The 26646-nt window shown below is 42.6% G+C and overlaps 2 long non-coding RNA genes and 3 other non-coding genes across 5 annotated transcripts; all 5 read right to left on the bottom strand.

The window, feature by feature from the left end:
- Window positions 1-1609: 1609 nt before the first annotated feature.
- On the bottom strand, window positions 1610-2293 carry LOC115032968 (MIR167jHG). The gene has a single exon (NR_163744.1). It is a non-coding gene; the product is annotated as an MIR167jHG (long non-coding RNA).
- MIR167j (microRNA MIR167j) lies at window positions 2137-2245 on the bottom strand. The gene has a single exon (NR_121134.1). It is a non-coding gene; the product is annotated as a microRNA MIR167j (primary transcript).
- Window positions 2294-22041: 19748 nt separating the features above from the next.
- Window positions 22042-26027, bottom strand: LOC103631750 (uncharacterized). The gene is made up of 7 exons (XR_555388.4): window positions 25221-26027; window positions 24838-24894; window positions 23829-23980; window positions 23634-23744; window positions 23412-23492; window positions 22893-22983; window positions 22042-22358 (listed from the first exon to the last, which is right to left on the bottom strand). It is a non-coding gene; the product is annotated as an uncharacterized lncRNA (long non-coding RNA).
- LOC111590668 (small nucleolar RNA SNORD14) lies at window positions 24497-24615 on the bottom strand. Its single transcript, XR_004855711.1, has one exon. It is a non-coding gene; the product is annotated as a small nucleolar RNA SNORD14 (small nucleolar RNA).
- Window positions 24707-24887, bottom strand: LOC111590736 (small nucleolar RNA Z112). The gene has a single exon (XR_004855777.1). It is a non-coding gene; the product is annotated as a small nucleolar RNA Z112 (small nucleolar RNA).
- Window positions 26028-26646: the final 619 nt, after the last annotated feature.

Here is a 26646-nt window from a genome sequence, read left to right as displayed (position 1 = left end):
ATTTATTTTTTTGTCTTTTATTTATTTAGTACCACACCTAGACCACCATGTCAACTAGGAGTAATTGGGCGCACATGCGTGGACTCCGTGCGGTTGCACGTAGAGAGATTCTAAGGTGCGGTTACCAGAATTTAGCAGATCTAATCTTGTACATTGCAGCGACCCCTCTATAAAAGGGAGTCGAGGGGCACACAACAACCAACCGACTCGTCTTCTCCTTCTCAATTATCTGTGTCGTCGCTTCTTTGTCCTATCGTCCTTGCGTCTAACATGCAGCAGATCATGCGAGAGCGGTGTCTCTGAACCTGCACGGGTGATGGCGAATCAGGTTTCTAGAAAGTACGCCTCTCCGCTCGTGTTCTTCAACTCCAGTCGTGGGAAGCATTGTAAGTAGATCTGCATTTTCTGATTATTGTGATGCAGATCTTTTGGATAGTTCTGATGTTTATTTATTTTCTGTGTGTTTATTGTCATGGTTTAATCAATATTTATGAAGTACTAGCATCAGTTTAGTTATATGCTAGTAAATCTGTATTCTTTTATGTATTACACAATATGATCAAATTAATCTTAGACTGTGTTAATCTTGTAAGACAAGTGCCGGAGCAGGAGCCCGTGAAAGTCGGGCCAAGCGGAGGCCGTGCTCTCCTCGTTGTGTTCATGAAAACGATGTCTTGGAATCTTGTCTTAGGACAGTGGTGTCCCCAAGATGATAGTATGTCGATTTGTACTTCCGGTGAATGCATGTGTCCTTTTCCGATGGAACATCAAGTGCTGCCATGTTTAGGGGCTCAACCCACGATTGATTGAACCTCACTTGTACTTTTTCCTCTGTCCCAAAAAATAAAAGTAAGTTCCATTTTCATTTCCTAAAAAGTCAAATACTTTAAAGTTTGATCATATATATAAAAAAATCAATATCTATATATGTTGCTGATAACCAGTACTTTATTAGATTAAATATTGAATAATGTATGTTTACAATAAATTCTTACATTAAAAATATGGATGTTGCTGATGTTTGCATAAATCTAGTTTAACTTAAAACAGTTTGGTCTGCACGAAATCTAAAACTATAGTTATTTGAAGACGGGGTAGCATATAAGCACTTGCAAAGTACGTAACTGTGCAGCATGCTGATGATTAGCCTAAGAGACATTTATCATGTGAATATTTTACTTATTTGGTCCTTTTATTCATGGTTGGAGAGATCAGAACATCAGAAGCTTTCAAGGCAAAATTTGAACTAGATCAGAATTCAACTCAAGTGCAGTTGTTTGGGGCGCGCGGGGCGTTGTCTGGATCGTATGTCTGATTTTGTTAACACTGGTTAGCGTGTTATCTTCTACTTTGGAATAGATACGTGTCTAAATGCTGCAGTACACATTTATATATATGGAGAGGCATGCATTTAATCTCGTGACCTACATGTTGATCTAGCAATCAGGTTACTGAATTAAGTTTTGCCATGTGAAGATATATATATATATATATATATATATATATATATATATATATATATATATATATATATATATATATATATATATATATATATATATATATATAATGAAATTAAGATCGATGTCATGCATAGATCCGAACCGTAGTGCATGTTACCTGCTAAGGGCTTATTCGGTTAGCTCTCAATCCATGTGAATTGAGTTGGATTGGGTATGTTTAAATCCCAAGTCAAAGTTCTTCTAAATGTTTTCCAATCTCATCCAATTTATGTATTATAGAAATAACCGAACAAGTCCTAAAGAATTACAAAAAAGTAGACTATCATAGACACAATTCGATCTGCAGAAACGGAACTAACAAAGAACGATATTGCCTTGAGCTATTAGCACGCATCAGATCTGATGATCATCTATATATCTGCGGATTCAAGGGCTAATTTCTTCCTGATGAAAACACCACCTGCAGTTTTCATTGATAAAGAGCGAAAGTTGTGTGTCAAGTGTTACGGACCTTGTTCAAACGTATATACATCTTGCCTGACCTTGTATTTTCCCTGGGACGTACGGCGCCGCTGCAAAGAAGAAAGCTGGCTGCTTGGCTGACTCCATCGATTTAGCTAGGGTTTCCAAACAAGCATGCATGGCGAATTGGCGACGGTGTGCTGCCACGAGAAAATGAAACTGCCACATGATCTGACCGTCGGTTCTCCATGAAAGCCAACTCTTTCTTCAGATGGGAATCAAAGAACACGTATGGTTTCAGATCATGCTGGCAGCTTCATCTTCTTGTGCTGCACAAACACAAACACACGCTACTATCTCGACCAGAGAGAGAGAGAGAGAGTGAGAGGGAGAAGAGAGAGAGAAGCGCTGCGCGTGCGATTGAGATGGTGTAGGGGGCTGCTGGTGATTAGCTAGTGCTTTTTATGGAGTCCTTTTCGTGCTAATCTTTTCTGTTTGTTTGTACTATCTCCAAAAGCTGATGCGCCGGGAAGAAGAATAAAGCAAAGGCGAGGATAGAGGTTAGTGCAGTGGTCCCGATCGGGAAGGAAGATGCAAGGAAAGTTGAATACGGCGTGCTCTCACTACCGGAATTTGGCTCTTTGCCGAGTGCCATATTCTTTGCCGAGTGTTTTATTTCGGGCACTCGGCAAAGAGCTCTTTGCCGAGTGCCACGCAAAAAACCCTCGGTAAAAGAAAACACTCGGCGAAGAAGCTCTTTGCCGAGTGTTTTATTTTTGACACTCGGCAAAGAGTTTCTTTGCTGAGTGTCTTTTTTTGACACTCGGCAAAGGGCTCTTTGCCGAGTGTCACAAATACAACACTCGGCAAAGAGCTCTTTGCCGAGTGTTTTTTCTCCAACACTAGGCAAAGACAATTTAAAAATCACATTTTAAAGTAGTAAATTAATTCAAATGAAAAAGTTTTCAACTACAAATTTGTATAACTCATCATGATCTACAATTTATATATTGAACATTTCTTCATATGACAAAATAAAAATAAATTTGTTCATAAAACCTATATCTCTCTCGTAGTTTATGAAACTACGAGAGAGACGTATAGAATTTGTGCATATTGTTAGAACCATCATCTGAGATAAACAAATTACCAAACAATCAAAATAAACTTTGTAGATCTTGAGAAGTTATAGAAGTTTATAGTTGACAACTTTTTCATTTGAAGTCATATTGTCAACGAAAACTATGTCTGAATTTAAAAAATTTAAAATTTGAATTTTAAAACGACTTCGAAAGGAAAAACCACCAACATGAAAGTTGTAGGTATTGAAGAGTTATGAAACTTTGTAGTTGACAATGTTTAGTTTAAAATCATCTTGTTATGCAAAACTATGTTTGAATTTTGAAATTTGAATTTTTCAAACTGTCTCGGATGGAAAAACCACCAAAATAAAAGTTGTAGGTCTTGAAATGTAATGAAACTTTGTAGTTGACAATTTTTTGATTTGAAATCATCTTATTATTGAAAATTTCGTGTGAAGTTTTTAAATTTAAAATTCAAATTTTATAAACGGTCTCGGATGTAGAAACTATTAAAATAAAACCTTTAGATCTCAAAAAGTTATGCAACTTTATAGTTGGTCATATTTTCAAATGAACTTATTTAGTGCTTTAAATAATCAAATTACTCTCGATTTGTTATAGTACATGGGGAATGGAAACGTAATATAAACATAATTGGTGTAGTAGTGTAGTGGTATAGGAGGGTATGCGCGAGAGAGAGGTTGCGAGTTCGAATCTCACCATTTACAAAACATATAAGTTTGATTCAAAATAATAGTGAAAAATGATAGGGCAACACTAAGGTAATAGTGTAGGGTTGTAGAGTTGTTCCTAGAATTTAAAAAATGTTTTGCTATTTTTTTTTAATTTTTTCGATCCTTAATTTACCGAGTGTTTTTCTTTGCCGAGTGCTTTTTGACACTCGGCAAAGTCTTTGCCGAGTGTCTGAAAAAAAGCACTCGGCAAAGAACCCTTTGCCGAGTGTTCTTTGCCAAGTGTTACACTCGGCAAAGAACGCGATTCCGGTAGTGTCTCTCACCCAGCATAATATTGTGATCTTTTTTTCCCTCTCAAAAGACGACTATAGAGCACTAGTTTTCACGTTTTCGCTAGGATATAAAGCACTAGGACGTTTTCTCCTATTTTTTTTAAGCTTAAATTACTGTAGGAAGAGTCTACAGTATTTTTTATTGCTTAGTAAAAATAAAAATAAAAAACAATTACAGGAAAGTAAATGAAAATTACAATACAGAGCATTGAATCCAGGTCCTAATTTTATCCCCTATCTCTAGTTTCACTCGGTGACACAAAAGACTCATTTCTGTTTTGAACATTTCTCGACATTCATCCACCATGGGCGGGATCTCACTGAAAATCCAATTATTTCTGCTTTTCCAAATACACCAGGTTAAAAGGATGATAGTTTCTAGTCTCCATGGGACCTGCCATCGTCTTCTAATCCTCAAAATGGTGTTGATTAAGTCAGTTGTTCTTGGCGGGGAGATTCCTATTAAGAGCCAACATCTCCTAGCAAAACTGCATCTGAAAAAAAGATGAAGGACTGTCTCTTCGACTTGTAAGATACAGTTCTCACAGGTGTATGAATCCAATGACATAGCTTGTTGTCTGAGGAGTGCCCGGGTATTTAGTCTGTCTTTAAGCAGAAGCCAGAAGAAGACCTTGTGTTTAGGTTGATATTTTGATTTCCACAGCCAAGTGAAGATGGGGTGGGTCCACTGGTTGCCAGTCATATGAGAATAGGCCTTTTGAGATGAAAAAGGCTAGAGGAGCCATTGTAGAGCCATTTGTCTCTCTGATCATTATGCGGAAGATTAGCCAAAAGATCATGCAAAGCCTGAAACTGCTCAAAGGCCTCCGCCGACAGAGGAGTGTGAAACATCTCATGTGAGGCTGCCATTCTTGCTTGATGGATGGTGATGTCTTTGCTTGAGGCAAAAGACCAAAGTTCTGGGTATCGTGCCGATTTGCGCATACCATCCCAATTGTCATGCCATAAAAAAGTTGTTTTTCCATCTTCGATCTCCACCCGAGCAATTCCTTTGAAAAATTCTAGAGTTTTAAGGACGTCTCTCCACCAGAAAGAGCCAACTAGTTTATCCGAGGGCAGTGAATGGCTATAATGATTGGCCCAGATGATGTTAATCCACGGGATGTCAGCTCTGTTGTAGAATTTGTGCAGATTCTTCATAAGAAGGGCTTTGTTTTGTAGCTCTAAGTTTATCACACCCAATCCCCCCTGAATTTTTGGCTTGCAAACTGTTTTCCAAGCTACTTGAGGAGGTTTCTTTGCATTTATATCTGCTCCTCTCCAATGGCAGTGTTGTCTGAATTTGTCAATATGCTTGATCACCGCTTTTGGGAGCTTGAGGGTGCACATGTAATACGTTGGTAGTGAGGAGAAGACTGCATTAACCATTTGCAATCTGCCAGCCTGGGATAAGAAGACAGAGGTTGACGCAAGTCTTTTCTCAATTTTCTGAATAAGTGGAAGAAAAGCACCCAGGTTGGGTCTTTGTAGTCCCAAGGGAAGCCCTGAGTAGGTGAACGACATTGATCCAATTTTGCAGTGAAATGTATTTGCAAGGATTCCCATTTTTTGGTCTGTGACATTGATGGAATAGATATTGGATTTGTGGTAGTTGACATGTAGCCCTGTGGATTCAGCAAAAGAATTGAGCATCGCCTTTACGAAAAAAGTTGTTTAGGACAAGCTTCCATTATGAGGATAGTGTCATCTGCATATTGAATAATAGGGAAATCAGAACCACAAGTGTTCGGAAGAGGGAGCCGGAGGATGCCACAGTCACAAGCCTTGTTGACAATCGACTGCAGGAGATCTGCCGCAAGAACAAAAAGAAGGGGGGACAGAGGATCCCCTTGTCTGACTCCACGCTTGCAATGAAATCGTTTCCCAGGGATGCCATTCAAAAGAACTTCTGAAGTGCCGGAGCCTAGAATCATAGAAACCTAGTGAATCCATTTGTCTCCGAACCCCTTGTGCCTCAAAACATCAATAATAGTTGCATGCTCCAATTTTTCAAAAGCTTTTTCAAAATCCAGCTTTAGAATGACCATTTCTCTTCTGGACTTATGGCAAAGAGAGATGTATTCAAAAGCCCAGGCTAGACAATCCTGAATTGACCTTGCCTTTATAAAACCATATTGATTCTGATGAACTAACTTAGTGATCACATGTTGCAAGCGATTGGCTAAGATTTTTGTCAGCACTTTACCACTTGTGTTAAGGAGGGAGATAGACCTATAGTCACCAACTGAGTCGGGGGAGCTATTTTTGGGAATGAGAGTCACATATGAACCATTGATGCTACGCATGCAGATTGATCCTTCAAAAAATTATTACATAGTTCATATAAGTCAGGAGCAATCACCGGCCAACATTTCTTCACAAAGTCCGTATTAAATCCATCTGGACCTGGCGATTTATTTGATGGCAGACATTTGATGATCTAATCAATCTCTTGACAAGAAAAGGGCTGCTCAAGTTCTGACAAGTTATCAATCGGCTGAATCAAGGATGATAAGTTAAAAACCATGGGCGTTTGTTGAGAAGTCCCCAGTCTGCTCTTGAAGGCATTAAAAGCACAATTTCTTTCTCTACATGAGAAATAGCCATATTTTCGTTATCATCCTTTAGTGACGAAATAAGGTTGTGCTGATGCTTGACAGTAGCATTGGCGTGGAAGAACTTAGTGCCAGCATCTCCTAGGGTAACCCATTTGATTTGACCTCTTTGTTTCCAATAAGTTCGCCGTTTAGACAAAAGATCTTGCAAATGGTTGAAAGGGAAATGTGCCCATGGGCCATTTCTAAAGTGTTTTGGTGATTAAGTGCCCAACACATATTCTCTAAGTGTTAGTTTGTGCCAAAGATTGAAGAAGTGCAAATCATGTGACAAGGTACATTTCTAGACTTAGTACATTGATTTGGGTACTAATGTACTGTGTCTAAGTGCTAGAAACAGGAGAAAATAGATTGGAAAAGAGTTGGCTATGTATAGCCAACTGTTGCTCGGTCTGGGTGCACCGGACTGTCCGGTGGTGCACCGGACAGTGTCCGGTGTGCCAGACAAGTCCAAGGTGAACCGGCCGCTCTCGGGACTCGACGACGGTGTACGACTATAATTCACCGGACTGTCCGGTGGAGCACCGGACTGTCCGGTGAGTCGTCCGCGGCGAAGTCGTCGCTCTCGGGAAAAGTTCAACGACATACGGCTAAAATTCACCGGACTGTCCGGTGGTGCACCAGACTGTCCGGTGAGCCAACGGCCGACTGCGCAACGGTCGGCATCAAAATCGGCGGGCGACACGTCGCCCGCACCAATGGTCGAAAGGGGGCACCGGACTGTCCAGTGTGCACCGGACAGTATTCGGTGCGCCAACTGACGCCGAGGTGCAATGGTCGTCTGCGCCAGAAAAGGAAGGAGATCCACACCGGACCGTCTACAGTGACTGTCCGGTGGCGCACCAGACTGTTCGGTGCGCCACCCGACAGAAGGCAAGATTAGCCTTCCAAGATTGTCTCCAACGGCTCCTAGCTGCCTTGGGGCTATAAAAGGGACACCTAGGCACATGGAGGAGTTAACCCAAGCTTACAAGAAAGATCCTAAGACTCCATTCTCACGCATTCGATTCTTTGAGATAGTGACTTGAGCTCCATTTGAGTTGAGAACTCCTTGTGTTGTGTTTTGAGCTCGAGTTGTGACTTGTGTGCGTGATTGTGCTCTCGCTTTGAGTCTTGTGTGTGTTGCTCTCCCCTCCCTTACTTTCGTGCTTCCTTGTGATCATCAATTGTAAGGGCGAGAGGCTCCAAGTTGTGGAGATTCCTCGCAAACGGGAGAAAGTCTAAGAAAGAAGAACATCGTGGTATTCAAGTTGATCATTGGATCACTTGAAAGGGGTTGAGTGCAACCCTCGTCCATTGGGACGCCACAATGTGGAAGTAGGCAAGTATTACTTGGCCGAACCACGGGATAAACTCACGTGTCTCTTGTGATTGCTTTTCTGTGATTACTTGTGTGTTCGCAAGAGCTCACTACTTAGTCGTACTAACACTTAACCAAGTTTTGTGGTTATTAGTATTTGATTTTTACAGGATCACCTATTCACCCCCCCCCCCCTCTAGGTGCTCTCAATTGGTATCAGAGCCGTTCTCTTCACGTAAGGGACTAATCGCCCGAAGAGATGGATCCTAAGGGAAAGGGGATGGTGGTCAACGATAAGGAGAAGGAGTCCATCTTCAACGAGCCAATAGATGACAAGCCCACTGACTCTGGCTCGAGTCACAAGAAGAAGGACGAGAAGAAGAGGCGCATCAAGAAGATCGTCTACTACGACAGCGACGAATCTTCTTCTTCACCAAGAGACGACGACGAGAAAAAGAAACCGATTAATTCAAATTTTTCATTTGATTATTCTCGTATTCCTTTCAATTCCAATGCTCATTTGCTTTCAATTCCTCTTGGTAAACCTCCACACTTTGATGGAGAGGACTACTCTTTTTGGAGTCACAAAATGCGTAGTCATCTATTCTCTCTCCATCCTAGTATTTGCAAGATAGTTGAAAATGGAATGCAATTTGATAGTACGGATAACCCTGTGTTTATTAACGAGCAAATTCATAAAAATGCACAAGCTACCACTGTTTTGCTAGCATCTTTGTGCAGGGATGAGTACAACAAGGTGAGCGGCTTGGACAACGCCAAGCAAATCTGGGACACCCTCAAAATATCACATGAGGGAAACGACGCCACCATGATCACCAAAATGGAGTTGGTGGAAGGCGAGCTAGGAAGGTTCGCTATGATCAGGGGAGAAGAGCCAACATAGACGTACAACAGGCTCAAGACCCTGGTCAACAAGATTAGGAGCTATGGGAGCACGAGATGGACGGACCACGACATCGTCCGACTTATGCTCAGGTCTTTCACTATTATTGACCCTCATCTTGTGAACCTCATCCGTGAAAATCCCAGGTACACAAAGATGACGCCCGAGGAGATACTCGGAAAATTTGTGAGCGGACGCATGATGGTCAAGGAGGCAAGGTATGTTGATGATGCATTAAACGGGCCCATGCCCATCTACGAGTCGTAGCTCGTTGCGCTCAAGGCAACAAGCAGCAAGGAGGCGCTACCAAGCAAGGTAGCACAAGTAGAGGCTGCCGGGCTCAACGAGAGTGAAATGGCGCTTATCATCAAGCGCTTCAAGACCTCTCTTAAAGGACGCAAGGAGTACCCCCAACAAAAACAAAACAAAGGGAAAGTGCTACTGCTTCAAGTGCAGTAAGACTGGTCACTTTATTGCAAACTGTCCCGATAATGATAGTGACCAGGGACAAGAAAAGAGCAGGAAGAGGGAGAAGAAGAAGGCCTACAAGAAGGCGAAGGGCGAGGTGCATCTTGGCAAAGAATGGGATTCGGACTGCTCTTCCTCCGACTCCGGCGACGAAGGACTTGCTGCCTCAGCCTTCAACAAGTCCTCTCTCTTCCCCAACGAACACCATACTTGCCTCATGGCAAAGGAGAAAAAGGTAAGCATTTGAGAAACCCCTAAGTATACTACTTCAAGCGATGATGATTCTAGTGATGATGAAGTAGATTATACTGATTTATTTAAGGATTTAGATAGAGCAAAAGTAGATAAAATTAATGAGTTAATTGATGATTTAAATGAAAAGGATAAGACTTGTATTTGGGTTCCAAAGGCTACTGTGACTAACCTTGTAGGACCAAACAAGAGTTGGGTACCTAAAACCCAAGTGTAAATTGACTTGCAGGTTTATGCATCCGGGGGCTCAAGCTGGATTATCGACAGCGGATGCACAAACCACATGACGGGGGAGAAGAAGATGTTCACCTCCTACGTCAAGAACAAAGATTCCCAGGACACGATTATTATTGGAGATGGGAACCAAGGCAAGGTTAAAGGCTTGGGAAAGATAGCCATCACAAGTGAGCATTCCATATCCAATGTATTCTTAGTAGAGTCATTAGGATATAATCTCCTGTCTGTAAGTCAATTGTGCCACATGGGCTACAATTGCTTGTTTACAAATGTTGATGTTTCTGTCTTTAGAAGGAGTGATGGTTCATTAGCGTTTAAGGGTGTATTAGACGACAAACTCTACCTAGTTGATTTTTCGAAAGAGGAGGCCGATCTAGATGCATGCTTAATAGCTAAGACTAGCATGGGCTGGTTGTGGCATCGTCGTCTAGCACATGTTGGGATGAAGAACCTTCATAAACTTCTAAAGGGAGAACATATGTTAGGACTAACCAATGTCTGCTTCAAAAAAGATAGACCTTGTGCAGCTTGTCAAGCAGGGAAACAGGTGGGAAGCACTCATCACAACAAGAATGTGATGACTACATCAAGACCACTGGAGCTTCTCCATATGGACCTCTTCGGACCCGTCACCTACCTTAGCATCGGGGGAAGTAAGTATGGTTTAGTAATTGTTGATGATTTTTCCCGCTTCACTTGGGTATTCTTTTTGCAGGATAAATCAGAAACCCAAGGGACCCTAAAGCGCTTTCTAAGAAGGGCTCAAAACAAGTTTGAGCTCAAGGTGAAAAAGATAAGAAGCGACAATGGGTCCGAGTTCAAGAATCTACAAGTGGAGGAGTACCTTGAGGAGGAAGGCATCAAGCACGAGTTCTCCGCTCCCTACACACCACAACAAAATGGTGTGGTAGAGAGGAAGAACAGGACACTTACCGACATGGCGAGGACGATGCTTGGAGAGTTCAAGGCGCCAGAGCAGTTTTGGTCGGAAGCTGTGAACACAGCTTGCCACGCCATAAACCGGCTCTACCTTCATCGCCTCCTCAAGAAGACCTCGTATGAACTTCTTACCAGTAACAAACCCAACGTCTCATACTTTCGTGTATTTGGGAGCAAATGTTACATTCTAGTGAAGAAAGATAGAAATTCTAAATTTGCTCCCAAAGCTGTAGAAGGGTTTTTACTAGGGTATGACTCAAATACAAGGGTGTATAGAGTCTTCAACAAATCATCAGGTTTGGTTGAAGTCTCTAGCGACGTTGTATTTGATGAGACTAATGGCTCTCCAAGAGAGCAAGTTGATCTTGATGATGTAGATGAAGATGATGTTCCAACGGCCGCCATACATACCATGGCGATTGGAGATGTGCGACCACAGGAACAACAAGAGCAAGATCAACCTTCTTCCTCAACGATGGTGCATCCCCCAACTCAAGATGATGAACAGGTTCCTCAAGAAGAGGCGTGTGATCAAGGGGGAGCACAAGAAGAACCAGCTATGGAGGAAGAAGCACCACAGGCCCCTCCAACTCAAGTCCGAGCGACGATCCAACGGAATCACCCCGTTGACCAGATTCTGGGTGACATAAGCAAGGGAGTAACTACTCGCTCAAGATTAGCTAACTTTTGTGAGCATTACTCATTTGTCTCTTCTATTGAGCCTTTCAGGGTAGAAGAGGCCTTGCAGGATCCACACTGGGTGTTGGCCATGCAGGAAGAGCTCCACACCTTCAAGCGAAATGAAGTTTGGAGCCTGGTGCCACGTCCAAAGCAAAACGTTGTGGGAACCAAGTGGGTGTTCCGCAACAAGCAAGACAAGCACGGGGTGGTGACAAGAAACAAGGCTCAACTTGTGGCAAAAGGTTATGCCCAAGTCGCAGGTTTGGATTTCAAGGAGACTTTTGCTCCTGTGGCTAAGCTAGAGTCCATTAGAATATTATTAGCCTATGCCGCTCACCACTCTTTCAGATTGTTTCAAATGGACGTGAAGAGCGCTTTCCTCAATGGGCCAATCAAGGAGGAGGTGTTTGTGGAACAACCCCCTGGCTTTGAGGATGACAGGTATCCCGACCACGTTTTTAAGCTCTCTAAGGCGCTCTATGGACTTAAGCAAGCCCCAAGAGCATGGTATGAATGCCTTAGAGATTTCTTAATTGCTAATGCCTTCAAGGTTGGGAAAGCCGATCCCACTCTTTTCACTAAGACTTGTGACGGTGACCTTTTTGTGTGCCAAATTTATGTCGATGACATAATATTTGGTTCTACTAATCAAAAGTCTTGTGAGGAGTTTAGCAGGGTGATGACACAGAAATTTGAGATGTCGATGATGGGCGAGTTGACATACTTTCTTGGGTTCCAAGTAAGACAACTCAAGGACGGCACCTTCCTCTCCCAAACGAAGTACACTCAAGATCTTCTCAAGAGGTTTGGGATGAAGGACGCCAAGCCCGCGAAGTTGCCGATGGGAACCGACGGACATGTCGACCTCAACAAAGGAGGTAAGTCCGTTGATCAAAAGGCATACCGGTCTATGATAGGGTCTTTACTTTATTTATGTGCTAGTAGACCGGATATTATGCTTAGCGTATGCATGTGTGCTAGATTTCAATCCGATCCAAGGGAATGTCACCTTGTTCCCGTTAAGCGAATTCTTAGATATTTAGTTGCTATGCCTTGCTTCGGGATCTGGTATCCAAAGTGGTCTACCTTTGACTTGATTGGATATTCAGACTCCGATTATGCTGGATGCAAGGTTGATAGGAAGAGTACATCAGGGACATGTCAATTCTTAGGAAGGTCCCTGGTGTCTTGGAGTTCTAAGAAACAAACCTCCGTTGCCCTATCCACCGCTGAGGCCGAGTATGTTGCCGCAGGACAGTGTTGCGCGCAATTACTTTGGATGAGGCAAACCCTCCGGGACTTTGGCTACAATCTGAGCAAAGTCCCACTCCTATGTCACAATGAGAGTGCAATCCGCATGGCGGATAATCCTGTTGAACACAGCCGCACTAAGCACATAGACATCTGGCATCACTTTTTGAGAGACCACCAGCAAAAGGGAGATATCCAAGTGTTCTATATTAGCACCGAGAACCAGCTAGCCAATATCTTTACCAAGCCTTTAGATGAGAAAACCTTTTGCAGGCTGCGTAGTGAGCTAAATGTCTTAGATTCGCGTAACTTGGATTGATTTATAGCATACATGTGTTTTATGCCTTTGATCAAGTTAGTTTATGCATCTATGAGATTTGCTCAAGTTCTGCAAGGGATCCCCGGACCTCACAAGTCCATGTGTGAATGATGCACATATTTAGGGGGAGAAGTGCTACAACTTGACCCTTTGAGACTAACATTTGTGTTTGAGTTTACTTAATGTAGTCTCAAAGGTGAATTAAAAGGGAAAGGTGAACTTGGACCATGCAAAGACTTCCACTGCACTCCGGTATTAGTGTACTCACCTCCAAGTTCATTTTTTGTACTCGTATTGCCTTTTTGCTCTTAATTGACATTTTTTTGGTGAGGCAATGGGGTTAAAGGGCCAATAATAATCCCGTTTTGGTGCTTAATGCCAAAGGGGGAGAAATCAAGGCCAAAGCAAGTGGATCAGCTACCACTTGTGAAATTTCGAAAAGAGTGGAGCACTCTTAGCACTCTTATTGCAAAATTTGGTCTCTTGTGTGGAGAATTTATGACTATGGGAAAAAGGGGGAGTTTTTTGCTCTTAATCAATTTTACTCTTGGACTATCTCTCTTTTTACCCAAACAAGTGAGTTTGTTGTAGAGATAGGAAAATGAATTTGATTCACAAAAACAAACCAAGTGGTGGCAAAGTATGATCCAAATATGCCAAATTAGAGTCAAAAACAATTTGGTTCTTTTTTGCATTGAAATTGCACTTCTTTTTGTTGCTTTTGGATGTGTTGGCATAAATCACCAAAAAGGGGGAGATTGAAAGGGAAATGTGCCCATGGGCCATTTCTAAAGTGTTTTAGTGATTAAGTGCCCAACACATATTCTCTAAGTGTTAGTTTGTGCCAAAGATTGAAGAAGTGCAAATCATGTGACAAGGTATGTTTCTAGACTTAGTACATTGATTTGGGTACTAATGTGCTGTGTCTAAGTGCTAGAAACAGGAGAAAATAGATTGGAAAAGAGTTGGCTATGTACAGCCAACTGCTGCTCGGTCTGGGTGCACCGGACTGTCCGGTGCGCCAGACGAGTCCAAGGTGAACCGGCCGCTCTCGAGACTCGACGGCGGCGTACGGCTATAATTCACCAGACTATCCGGTGGTGCACCGGACTGTCCGGTGAGTCGTACGCGGCGAAGTCGTCGCTCTCGGGAAAAGTTCAACGGCGTACGGCTAAAATTCACCGGACTGTCCGGTGGTGCACCGGACTGTCCGGTGAGCCAACGGCCGACTGCGCAACGGTCGGCAGCGAAATCGGCGGGCGACACGTGGCCCGCACCAACGGTCGAAAGGGGGCACCGGACTGTCCGGTGTGCACCGGACAGTGCCCGGTGTGCCAACCGACGCCGAGGTGCAACGGTCGTCTGCGCCAGAAAAGGAAGGAGATCCGCACCGGACCGTCTACAGTGATTGTCCGGTGGCGCACCGGACTGTCTGGTGCGCCACTCGACAGAAGGCAAGATTAGCCTTCTAAGATTGTCTCCAACGGCTCCTAGCTGCCTTGGGGCTATAAAAGGGACCCCTAGGCGCATGGAGGAGTTAACCCAAGCTTACAAGAAAGATCCTAAGACTCCAAGACTCCATTCTCATGCATTCGATTCTTTGAGATAGTGACTTGAGCTCCATTTGAGTTCAGAACTCCTTGTGTTGTGTTTTGAGCTCGAGTTGTGACTTGTGTACGTGATTGTGCTCTCGCTTTGGGTCTTGTGTGTGTTGCTCTCCCCACCCTTACTTTCGTGCTTCCTTGTGATCATCAATTGTAAGGGCGAGAGGCTCCATGTTGTGGAGATTCCTCGCAAATGGGAGAAAGTCTAAGAAAGAAGAACATCGTGGTATTCAAGTTGATCATTGGATCACTTGAAAGGGGTTGAGTGCAACCCTCGTCCATTGGGACGCCACAACGTGGAAGTAGGCAAGTATTACTTGGCCGAACCACGGGATAAACTCACGTGTCTCTTGTGATTGCTTTTCTGTGATTAATTGTGTGTTCGCAAGAGCTCGCTACTTAGTCGTACTAACACTTAACCAAGTTTTGTGGTTATTAGTATTTGACTTTTACAGGATCACCTATTCACCCCCCTCTAGGTGCTCTCAATGGTGAGTAAGGATCTCTTTGAAATTCCATTCCTGAATTGTTAAGTCTCTACTCTCCTCAATGAAGTCCAATAGCTGAATAACCAATTTAACCTTGTCAATCAATTTTGCTAAATTAGGGAGAGACTTATACCAACCATGAATCGCTTTTCGTGCCCTTTTAAACTTAGCCATGAGCCTTTTAGCTGGGTCTGGTTGAAATAAGGGCTGACTCCAAGATTCTTGGAAGATTGAATGAAAATCTTCAAGCTCAAGCCAATAATTTTCGAATCTGAAAATGGGCGGTTTGGGAACATTAATTTGAACATTGATCATCCAAGGAATGTGATCCAAGGTTCCCCGAGTGAGCGAAAGAGCAGAAGTAGTCGGGAAGTTGATAGACCATGCCTGCGAAACAAAACACCAATCCAACTTTTCTAGTAAAGGATGACGTTGCATATTTGACCAAGTGTAGCTTGTCCTTTGAGAGGAATTTCTTGAAACCTCAGCTGACTGATTGCCAAATTGAAATTCAACATTCTAAGAGGGTCACCTCCTGGTTTATTGCGGTTTTCTGGAGATCTAATCATATTAAAGTCGCTAAGGAAAATCCATAGTTTGTCATCATCAATCTCAAGATTAGAAAACCAAGAGAGAAATTCCTCTCTTCTGTGAGGGGAGCATGGGGCGTAAATGTTGGTGAGCCACCAGGCCTGATTTGTCAACTTTGTACGGAAAGAAATCGTGTGACCAAAAGAATTATGTTCTATCACCTCAGCATCAAAGTGAGAACCTTTCCAAATTGTTAGGAAGCCCCCAGATGCGCCAATAGAAGGTTCGAAAGCGAACTTATCTAAGGATCTGTTGTAGAAGCGACGAATGTAAGAATCATCGAAGGACTCCTTCTTTGTCTCTTGGATACATATGATGTCACAATTAATTTCCATAATTTTGATATCAGAGTTAATTCCTCTAATGTTATGTGACATAATTTTCAAGCTTCGGTGTAAATTCTGAGAGGAGATAGCCATGGATGAACAATAGTCTTCGCACTAAGGAATCCCGGTATGCATAGCATACATCACCAATAATTTTCATAAAATAATTTGTCCATAAACAGGAATATCCAGAAAACCAAAATATAATCATGGAATGAAGGAAATAATTCCCCAAAGGGGCCAAACTAGAAGTTTCCCAGAGGAGCCAAAATAACACACGACAGAAATTCCAAACATCACAATTATCCGCGCTAACAACCAAAGAGTCGTCGACTCTTTCAGAGTTTGTTGTGGCAAACAAAATTAGCGCCACATGCGCACCATCACAGATAGTTATCTTGTAGTTATACATGGATAACCACCAAAAGATCCACCAACCAGGGCACAGATAACACTGTAAAACCCTAAGGGGAAGGCAGAAGCCTTACATCCCCGCAGGGGCACTAGACCCTGCATCATCATCATCATCATTGAAGGAGTCTTCCACCTGGTCTTCAGACGCCCTGGGCACATCATCCCTACTGCTGGGAGGAGCACTTGGCCTCTGTATAGCATTGCCAGTGGCTTGGGATCTGTTCAGATCATCAGAGTTAAGCTTCGACGGGTCCACGTTGCAAAATTCAGCTCCAAACTTCTTGATAATATTGTGGTGAATAGAGGGTGGAGAGCTTTGGGCACAGCATGAACATTCTTTTTTCCAATCCCTAAGCAGGTTTTGAATCCCCTAGCCTTTGCCCGAAGCCTGGCACTCCTAACTGCAGTATCGACCATAATTGGTTGCCTTTTCCTGAGAGCTGCTTTTGCAGGAGATGGGGACTGTGGCTCCTCATGGAAGTCCTGACTAGGAGGGGGCAAGCACTTGGAGGGAATCTTGATCGAGATGGTGTCCATGCTAGGCTCGACGAAGGCAGAGATAGCTACTGACAACAAAATTTCTTGGCCCAGTCAAAAGAATCCGGCCTCAATAGCAGGCCCGTGAAGAAAGTAGCCCAAACTTTTGGGACAGAGACAAAGCCAGCATTGTCAGGGAACAAATCAGCCCAAGAAGAAAACACTTTCTAGCCATATAGTCTTCAAATGCAGGGTCAGGGGTGGACTGCTCCAAATGCTGCATGAGGCCCACATTGATGTTAACTTCTATTTGCATGTCTTCTTCTCCCTGGTCGTTGTTTCCCTCCAAAATCATGCCTTCTAGAGGGAATGCTGGCAGGGCTAGAACTGCATCAACAGGCTCTGGGGCTTCCTCCTGAGGGAACTAGACCCCCTGAAGGATAATGATATCGTTAAACTAACCCACTGATTCATCAGAAGGTAAGTCTTCAAGACCCGACAACTGATAACTGAATTGTTCTTCCGCATTGTTTGCATTGGCCGCTGGCTCAGGGGGCTGAGCTTGTTGAACTGGCCAGGGGTCCCATCCTTCATCATCATTGTTGGCAATGTCTTCTTCTACATTGATCCCTTCCATGGGGGGATGTTGAGATCAAACTGAAAATTGGCCATCGGCTGACCCATTCCAAAGAACTCCACTGGGAGCTGATGGCCATCATGTGGATAAGGTGGCACAGGGTCCTCATCTTGAGGTTGTGCTCCAAGCATAAATTGTTGGACAATGTCACATTGAACTGTCCAAGAAACTCCCTGGAAACCTTCAGCCACCGAGAAAATGATGAATTGGGGCACTTCTTGGAGGGACGTCACTCTGGCCCGGACCAGCAGCCTAGTTACATTAATTGGGTCAGGGTCCCACATGAGAACCCTCCCAAAGGATCCGACCGCATTTTGAATATGCTTGTGGGTCCAGAAATCCAGCGGAAAACTAAGAAGAAGGAGTCAGCATTCATGGTTAAAGGTTAGGGCACACTGATTCCAGCCATCATTGTGTCGAATGGCAGTAAAAGAAAACCCCAAGGCTTGTTGCGGACCCATTGCCACTAAGTTGTCCCTGTCAAAAGCGAATCTGAATCGCACAAGTGCCTGTCCCAATTGGGAGCGTTGAATGCTCCTGACTTGAATACGCCGGACCCCCACTAGATACTCTCGGATGATATCATCAAAAATATGAAAATTAACCTCATGCTCCGGCAATGGTTGCACAAGCACGATGCCCCAATCTTAATGGGTGGAGGGTTGAGGTCGAGTCACAGTACGTACCATGATTTCTCGATGATCGACCTGCTGCGCCACAAAGCCATGGGGGAGGAACGGTGCAAGATCAACTCTATGAAATGCCATTTCTTCAGCGGTTTTGAGAGGAGCAAATCGCGAAGGCGACGAAAGCACCACGTGCCACGAAGAGCTTGAAGTTGGCGGACTCTTCCACGGCAGCGGGGAGGGATGGGGTTTTGTGAACAGTGCAAGTTCCGTGGAAGGTGAAGAGCCGCTACTCGAGAGAACCACCTGAGCGAACTCACCAAAATTATTATAAAAGGGCGGGGAAGGAGGCCCACCCGTAAGCGAGAGCAGGGGGACCTGAACCATAATCGCGGGGGATACACCCAGGAAGCATTCTCAAACTTATTGGGGAAGGAGCCAAAAGACCGCTTGCACTTCTGCCCCGAAAAACCAAAGATTTGTAGATTTTTACCTGAAAAAGAGTGATCCCAAATATGACAATAGCCCTTCGCCGCTGGGCCGGCAGAGCCATTAATGCTGGGGACAAAATCCTGCCCAAAATTCCCCGGGCACTGTTCCAAAATCTTCTTGGGCCGCCAAATTAACTTCCGCGGAGCCCAAGGGTGAACGCGAGAGGCCCTTAATGATGGCCGAAGTCCGGGGCTAGCAACGCGGCCGTTACTGGAGTTTGAATATTTTTGAAATTGCGAACGACCAGCAAATCCTTGATCAATGGCGGGGCGTGAAGGGAAGGAAATTCGATCGAAAACCGAATACCGCTGCCTTAAGCTTGAAGAAGAACGTTTGGGCCTATCCGGACGACCCAAAGGCACCAAGTTTGCACCTGACAGAGCTGGCTTACGAACGACATCAGCAAACGAAACCGGCGAAGAACGGCGATAAGAAACCAACTTCCAAGATTTTGATTCTTCCTCAGAGAAACGCTGCCATTCTTTGATCCAATTTGGGCTGCCAGAATTCCAGAGGTGCAGATACGCTTTGAATGTGGAGCAGGCATAAGAACGAAGCTGATAAACTGCGAATCCGACATCCTTGCAAGAAAGCGAGAAGCGAAAGACCCGGTCCGACAGGGGAGAAACCTTGAATAAGTCCGTCGCGCCACCAATGAAAGATTGGAGAAGAAACCCCACAGTCTCTGTGCACAAACGCAAGGAGCATCTGCCAAAGGAGATGACTAAAAAGAACTAATGGCGGTCGAATTTACCCGGGAGGAGGTTGATCGGGCGATTAAACTTGCTGAAGACCCAATCCTGAAAACGAAGACCATCGGAGAAATCCAAGGCCGAGCTGCCCAAGCCGGCCGAGGGCCCCCCATAACCACGTGCTGGGGGGCACACCAAGCCGAGACACGCCGGCGAACGCCGAGGGCGACCAACTCTATTTCGCCATGAGTCTCTCACCCTGCTGCTTCGATGATGACCCGGTCGTGATGACCGATTAGTTCCCAGTACTTCTTTCTGTGTCCTGTTGTAGGCTTTAGGCCTGTCAGACCCTTTTCATACTTTTAAGTGTAAATCAGACGTTCTCTCCTATTCTTTCTGTAGTCTTTTAGTCTAGGATATAAAGCACTAGTTTTCACGTTTATCATAACCGTCGTGCATTCTAAACTTAGTCGTTGCCTCTAACATTCTAACTCATCTAATCAACACAACACATATTTATATTTTATTAAACAAAACCTACAATATATATAAACTGTGACAATACATGAACATCTGACTAGTATTATATATACAATGACGGCAGCAAAACTGTTCCACCAGATGTCATCACCAGATTCTAATCCAGATATTGAATCTCTAGGAAAGAATGGAGCTAGGAAGGGGGTGGCATTGGGAACGGGGTGTCAGGACGGATTGGCTCGGGTGATATCGAAAATAATAGAGTCGGACAGATAGATGAGAGGACTAGATCGAGACTGAGGATGAGAGTTAGGAGGACTGAGCATTTGAGCCGATCCCATGAGCAGACGTACGGGTGTAACACTCAAAACCACATTTTGGTGATATAGAGAATTTCCCAAAGGATTTAGATAAAATGACTTCTAATAATGATTTCATTCCTTTGTAAAGTATATTTCTCTAAAAAGAATAATTAATAATATTCAAATTTGGGTAGCTCAAAAGTTAGAGTTAAATCTTTGACACCTAAAACTGAAAAGGACATAAGTTAAGATAGAAAGATGCTCCATTGTTTAATTGGTGAGCTAAATCTAAAATTATGTGTTAGAAACTCTCTTAATAGAAAATAAAACAAGAAATTCATATATTTTTCATAATTAATTTATTCGAATATATAAATAATTAAATATTGATAATGTTTTGTGTGTATATTAACTTTGTTCAATCTACGATATCACATTTTTAAGTGAAGGAGGTACTTATAAGTTTTGGCTTGCTCTTGAAGCTTATTTCCTCTATCCCTTAGAAAAATAAAAATCATTTGGAAAAATGGAGTTGCCAGGGATAGTTTGGGAACTCCATTTTTCCAAACGATTCCTATTTTTTAAGGGGAGATAAACTAATTTTTCTTAAAAAATAGAAATCTTTTGGAGTTTTTCATTTTCCCACGGAAAATTAGTTCATTTTCTCTTGAAAAAATAGTAATCTCTTAGAAAAATGGGTTTTCAATCTAGCCATAATAGGTACATTTTCAGCCTAAAATTTTGTCCACAGATAAATCGGTTTATTGTGTGAACTGTCTGTTCACAATGAGTTTCCGTTTTATTTAACAAAGTTCCACATTTTCTCACGACGTCCCTCTTGTCTGCATTAACAGCAGTACCTCCTCGTACAGTCATACTCTCTCCCATGTTGACAAATCGCGCTGCAGTCAGAATGTCATATCGATGTAGAAAATACTAGCAACGTCAACGTGGAACGGTAAATTGGAAACTCAAATTAATGAAGAAGGGTTTTTTCTCTGATACGCTGAAAGTGTGTTTGGTTTGAGAAATGAGATGTTATATTTCTTCTCACTTTTTACTTTTTTTATTTGGTTTGTGAAATAAAATGAGTTCATACATCATTACCTCATTTTTCGTAAGTGAATAATTAGTATATATATATATAGGGATGAAGGCTTCCATTAGTACGGGAAGCCCCAGCTAGGTATACGTACGCGTAGGTAGGCGTGCATCCGATCGTGCACGGTTCTGGCTCAGGCAGATTTTAGCGTAAATCGTGAACCAAACCAGCGTAAATTAGTACGAATTTTAGCGTAAATCGTAGATCCGTTTCATAATGATGAATGGGCCCAAACATTACGGCGTAAAAATTGCGCGCTTCCGATCGTGCGCGGGTTCTGGATCGAGCGAATTTTTGCGTAAAACGGGAACCAAAACAGCGTAAATGGGTATGAATTTTAGCGTAAATCATAGATCTGTTTCGTAACGACGAATGAGACCCAAAAATTACGGCGTAAAAATTGCGCGCATCCGATCGTGCGCGGGTTCTGGCTCGGACGAATTTTTGCGTAAAACGTGAACCAAAACAACGTAAATGCAAAACAACGTAAATGTGTACAAATTTTAGCGTAATCGTAAATTTGTTTCATAACGACGAATGTGGCCCAAAAATTACGTCGTAAAAATCGCGTGCGTCCGATCGTGCGCGGGTTATGGCTCGGGCGGATTTTTGCGTAAAATGTGATCTAAAATAGCGTAAATAGGTGTAAATTTTAGCTTAAATCATTGATCTGTTTCGTAACGAATTACAGAGTTTAAATCGTGCATGTTTAGCGTTAGTTTCTGTGCATGTCGCATAGAAGTTTTTGAACGTAAAGCACATCGACAGGACCATTTATTATGTAACAACCAAAAGGCAACACATGGTTCAGATCTCAAAAATAAGAAACCTGTCATTTCATATCTGTGAACCCATAAATGATATACAAAATACGATAATGATGGTCAGGATGTTAAAAAAGATCCATCATTCATGTCTGCACACATCAATCAAGAACGATGTCATAAATATAACAAAGATGGCAGATGTCATGCCATAAATCATGTCAATATATGTGCATACTGAACCAATAACAGAAAACACAATTGAAAAAACAAAATCATCAGAACACTTTGCTTCTGCTATAAACATGCTTCTTATGCTTCTTTGTAGCCTATACGTAGTTCCTCCATATGCTTTTATGATTCCTGAAAGAAATAGGATAAGTGAGATGAAAATGAAAGAATACAGTCCAAAACTTTAGTAACTTACTTCTTTATCCTCTAATATTTCTTTAGAACAATTATTATACATTTCTAGTACCACAATCGAGCCATACAGTTCAACCAAAAAATTATGTTATCAATTACAAAGCTAGACCATTAAAGAAAATTGTGAGGCTAAAATAATGTAAGTCGTTATTACATTGAATACAGGAACCAAAACTTCTTTGACAAAAGGTTCTAATAGCCCTGTTAATTCATCTATTTTCTTCTGGGACATTTATCTCCTTTTTGCTATTTTTTCTTGAACTATTTATGCACGTAATACAGACTAAGCACATTCTTAGAATCTAGATGTTAAAAAGGCTATCAAATCTAAAGACTGTTTGTGGAGAAAAAACATATATAACAAACAAAAAATTAATAGATGTCGTACCTAGCAGAAAACACAATTCAAAAACTATATTCTTTGATAATGAGTATACTATCATTGTCAGCCATATAAAAAAAGATAATCACCTATTCCTACAGCTGGCAGAACTGAATTTGAAGCAGCAGAACTTATTATCTGGAGTCAATCATTTTTATGACCAGTACGCCAATGCAGTGCCTGAGAAACAGCAATCAAGAGCCATCAATCTAAAATGTAAGTAAATAATGCAGAAGAAATAGAATGTCAAGACAAAATATGGTTCAGCAGCAATCCTAATCTTGTACCGAGATTTCGGCTTATTTGCAAAGGAGATACGAGATTTACAAGCACAACTAAAGGTAAGATTTATTCAAAAAATATGTTTGTTTTATCTAGTATACAACTAGAAACACAAATAAGTCTAGTATGCAACTAGAAGACAGATTCTGAAATAAATAAGTAGTGTTAATCATCCTAATCTAGCTTTTTAATCTAGAGATAACAAGGCGTAATGTAAAAATCTGAACTAGTAGAACCGAATAAAAATAAATATTGTTTTATTGCAGAAATGAGCAGCGCTCAAAGTAAATAAGTGAAAAAATAAGCCATACAAGGTTATTGCTTACCAATGCACCCTTAGAATAACGTGGTGGTAACAGGTAACTTCCACTCAGCTCAATATCAAGTTTTTCTGCTGCATAATCATCCTAATATATAGAACAGTTCTCAGAATTCTTTCTAGATTCATAAATATAAACAACAGTGAAACAGTTCAAGTCAAAGAAGCAGTTTGTACAACCAACAATGTGATTAATTGCTATGTTGATTTGACTAAAAAGTGTAATCACCTCAGCACAGAATCACTTCTTCACTACTTCTCGAATCTCTTGTTAATCAGCAGCTGCAACAGACTCAACCTCGATCATCTTTCATTAAGCACTAACTCTACGTGCAACTCCCTACATATGAAGACAACAATTAGTTCAATAATGTGATGGCCAGGACATGAAAAATTGCCATGGCATAAAGAGATATCATCTTACTGCTGCAGGTGCATCCTTCCCAAGCTGCGTCGGCTGAATACCAAGGCTTTGTTGCATGCCCATGAAGCGAGTAGCAGATGGGGCCTGCTTGTTGACACAGCTTGCCAACTTTGAGCATGACTGTATCCACTCTGTTTGGTCAACTTGAAACCCTGGAATGTAGGATTGGTGGTCTACGTGTTTACAAAGCGGAGCATATGCGCGATCTAGTAATTGGGCGTAATAGCGTATTCAAATTAACATAAAAAGACATATTTAGGAAATAAAAATTGCAGGCATTTAAGCAAAGTGTGGCATAGTTAGACATGAACCAAACAGGCATTTAATCTTTCAAGTGTAGAAACAACAAAAAAAGGTACATGTAGTAGGTCTAAAACTTTGGCTACAGAGATAGCTATATGAAAATAGTGACGCACAGCCAAATGCCCATTATCAACACATAGTAAACCCTCCCTTTGACTAATAACTTTCTTTGGCAAGTGACAAACAAGTTGCTATATAAAAATAGTGTTGCTGGATTACTACGATGAATATATCCTGTGATAAAGATTGAGGGCTGCTAGTTGCAGGTTACACAACAATAGCAACAACAGCAACTGCGAATATAGAGAAACAAGCCCTGATTTGAACATTACTTGCAATTGAAATCTAAAAAATAGAAATATGTATGGCTCAGACATCCCATGAAGGAATTAGCAGGACTAGCTCTCAAGCCTAGCAGGGAGAAAGCTCTTGGGTGGCTACTGCAAATGTCAAGAAACAAGCCTTGGCTTTGTCATCATCGCCATACACTATGTAGACAACCAGAGACATGGCATCAGGCCCAGGTTACAATTTATTACAGTTCACAAACTAAAATATTTTAGGTTGTTATTAAAACAACTCAAAGACCCAATTTAAATCACACACCATAGTTGAATCTATCAAATACAGATGGGTGCTCCATCCCAGACCAAACCAGAGGTCGCAGGATGGACACCTCCAACTAAAAGAACCAACTGTTACTTACATTGTCAAATAACATTCCCCAGCTGTAGGTCTTGAGATCCTTATTGGAATTATTGAACTACAACGACGTCCACATAATCAGATTAAATTGAGAGAGTACATAACCAAAACAGGAGATGTATAATGCATATGCCTCGTCATAAACGAATCTGAAGGTAATTCCAGATGTAATGAAGGTAATTCCAGATGTAATATCTAATCATCATTGGCTTGCGTGCAGATCACATATTTTAAGTTTGTCCAACTTTATATATATAACTTAATGTTTATGATCCCCAAACAAATAGCAGTAGATGAATCACAAAATATATTTTCGCAGCAAACTTATTTAAGCATATAAATGGTAATATTATTTTTAAAAATCTAGTCAAGAGGCCGGAATACCTGATGCTTGCTGTCAACGGGAATGGCCTAGCGAAGGGGTCGACGGATACTCGAGCACCTGACCTTGGGCAGCGGTAGTTGCCCAGTCGTCGACTCGTCGCCAAAAGTAAAGCAGTGGGCTGGAGGCCGATTATCAGTGGTAGCGGCGACCTGAGCGGAGCTCAGGTCGATAGCGGACCTCAGGCACTCTTGTACCAGGAGTTGGAGCATGTGGAGGGAGGATCTAGAGACCAGGTCGGTGGTGAAGCGGCAGAGGAGGAATGCACGGCGGAGGCGCGAGATCAGGCCGGAGGGAAAGGGGAGCGTGACGAGGAGGTTGTAGATGATTGTTCCCCGCTCCAACGGCGATTCTGTCCTAGGCTCATCTGACTCCACAGCCACCACCGTCATCGTAGCTTCCTCGTTGGCCGCCTTTGCCCATTTATTCCCTCCATTGGAACTGGCAGCGAGACCTGATGCACCCATAGAGCGGCGGATTTGGGGAGCATGCGGCGGAGTGGTGGCGAAGAGGGGACCTAAGGGAGCCAGGAAACGACAGATCGAGTCTGATGGGGTCGAGGGGTGCACCACCTGGAACTGCGGGCGGGAGGGGGAGGAGGGATGAGCCGACGACGGCGGCGTAGCCGTGGAACTGTGGAAGGGATGAGGCCTGCTGGCGATCCGGGAGGGGTGACGGCGGATTAGTTAGGGTTGGGGGATTTGGGATGTGTAGTGGGCTGGTGGATTCGGTCATGGACCGAATGGGCGATTATGTGGTCGACCGATCAGGTGAGTGTGGTCGGGGCTCCCTCAAATTAAGTAGAGCTCAGGGCTCCTAATAGATAAACTATATATATATATTGTGTGTGTGTGAGAAATAAGTTGATTTCATCAAAATTTATAGAATGATTTCACGATGTATCACCTTATGAAGTATAGATTGACTATGCAAACCAAAAGCACTGTAAATTATCTTAAAAAGTTAATAAGAATCTATTTTTTCCGAGAGTGAGAGGAATAAAATTGGGGAGTTGTGCGCTGTACGGGCATCTACGATTCAAATCTACAAGTCGGTTCGCTATAATTAGTACTCGTGTTATGATAGCACAGCAAAGGTGGTTTACCCTTTAATTAAAAAACCTACAGTGGGCCTTTGCAAAAGGAAAGCCCTTTGCGGTTTTGCCGCCCGTGCACACGCACCTTAAAAATTGCCCATTGTTTAGTAGTGAAATTCGTGTGCAACCGATGGAGGCACGTGTCGCCCTTTGGGCTGCACACTGCACGTATATGCGAATTGCGAGCGAGTTTCGTGTAGAGATGCAAAGGTGCTCCTGCTCTAATAGGATATTTGGTTCGAAGAATGAGCTAGTCTATTATTTTCTTACTACTCACTTTTTTATTTGATTTATGTGATAGAATAAGTTAATCCATCACTATTTATTTCTCT

The sequence above is a fragment of the Zea mays genome, chromosome 1, assembly GCF_902167145.1.
Source record: "Zea mays cultivar B73 chromosome 1, Zm-B73-REFERENCE-NAM-5.0, whole genome shotgun sequence".
NCBI classification, from domain to species: Eukaryota; Viridiplantae; Streptophyta; class Magnoliopsida; order Poales; family Poaceae; genus Zea; species Zea mays.
The sequence above is the reverse complement of the archived record's forward strand: the minus strand, read 5'-3'. Positions and strand labels throughout refer to the sequence as shown.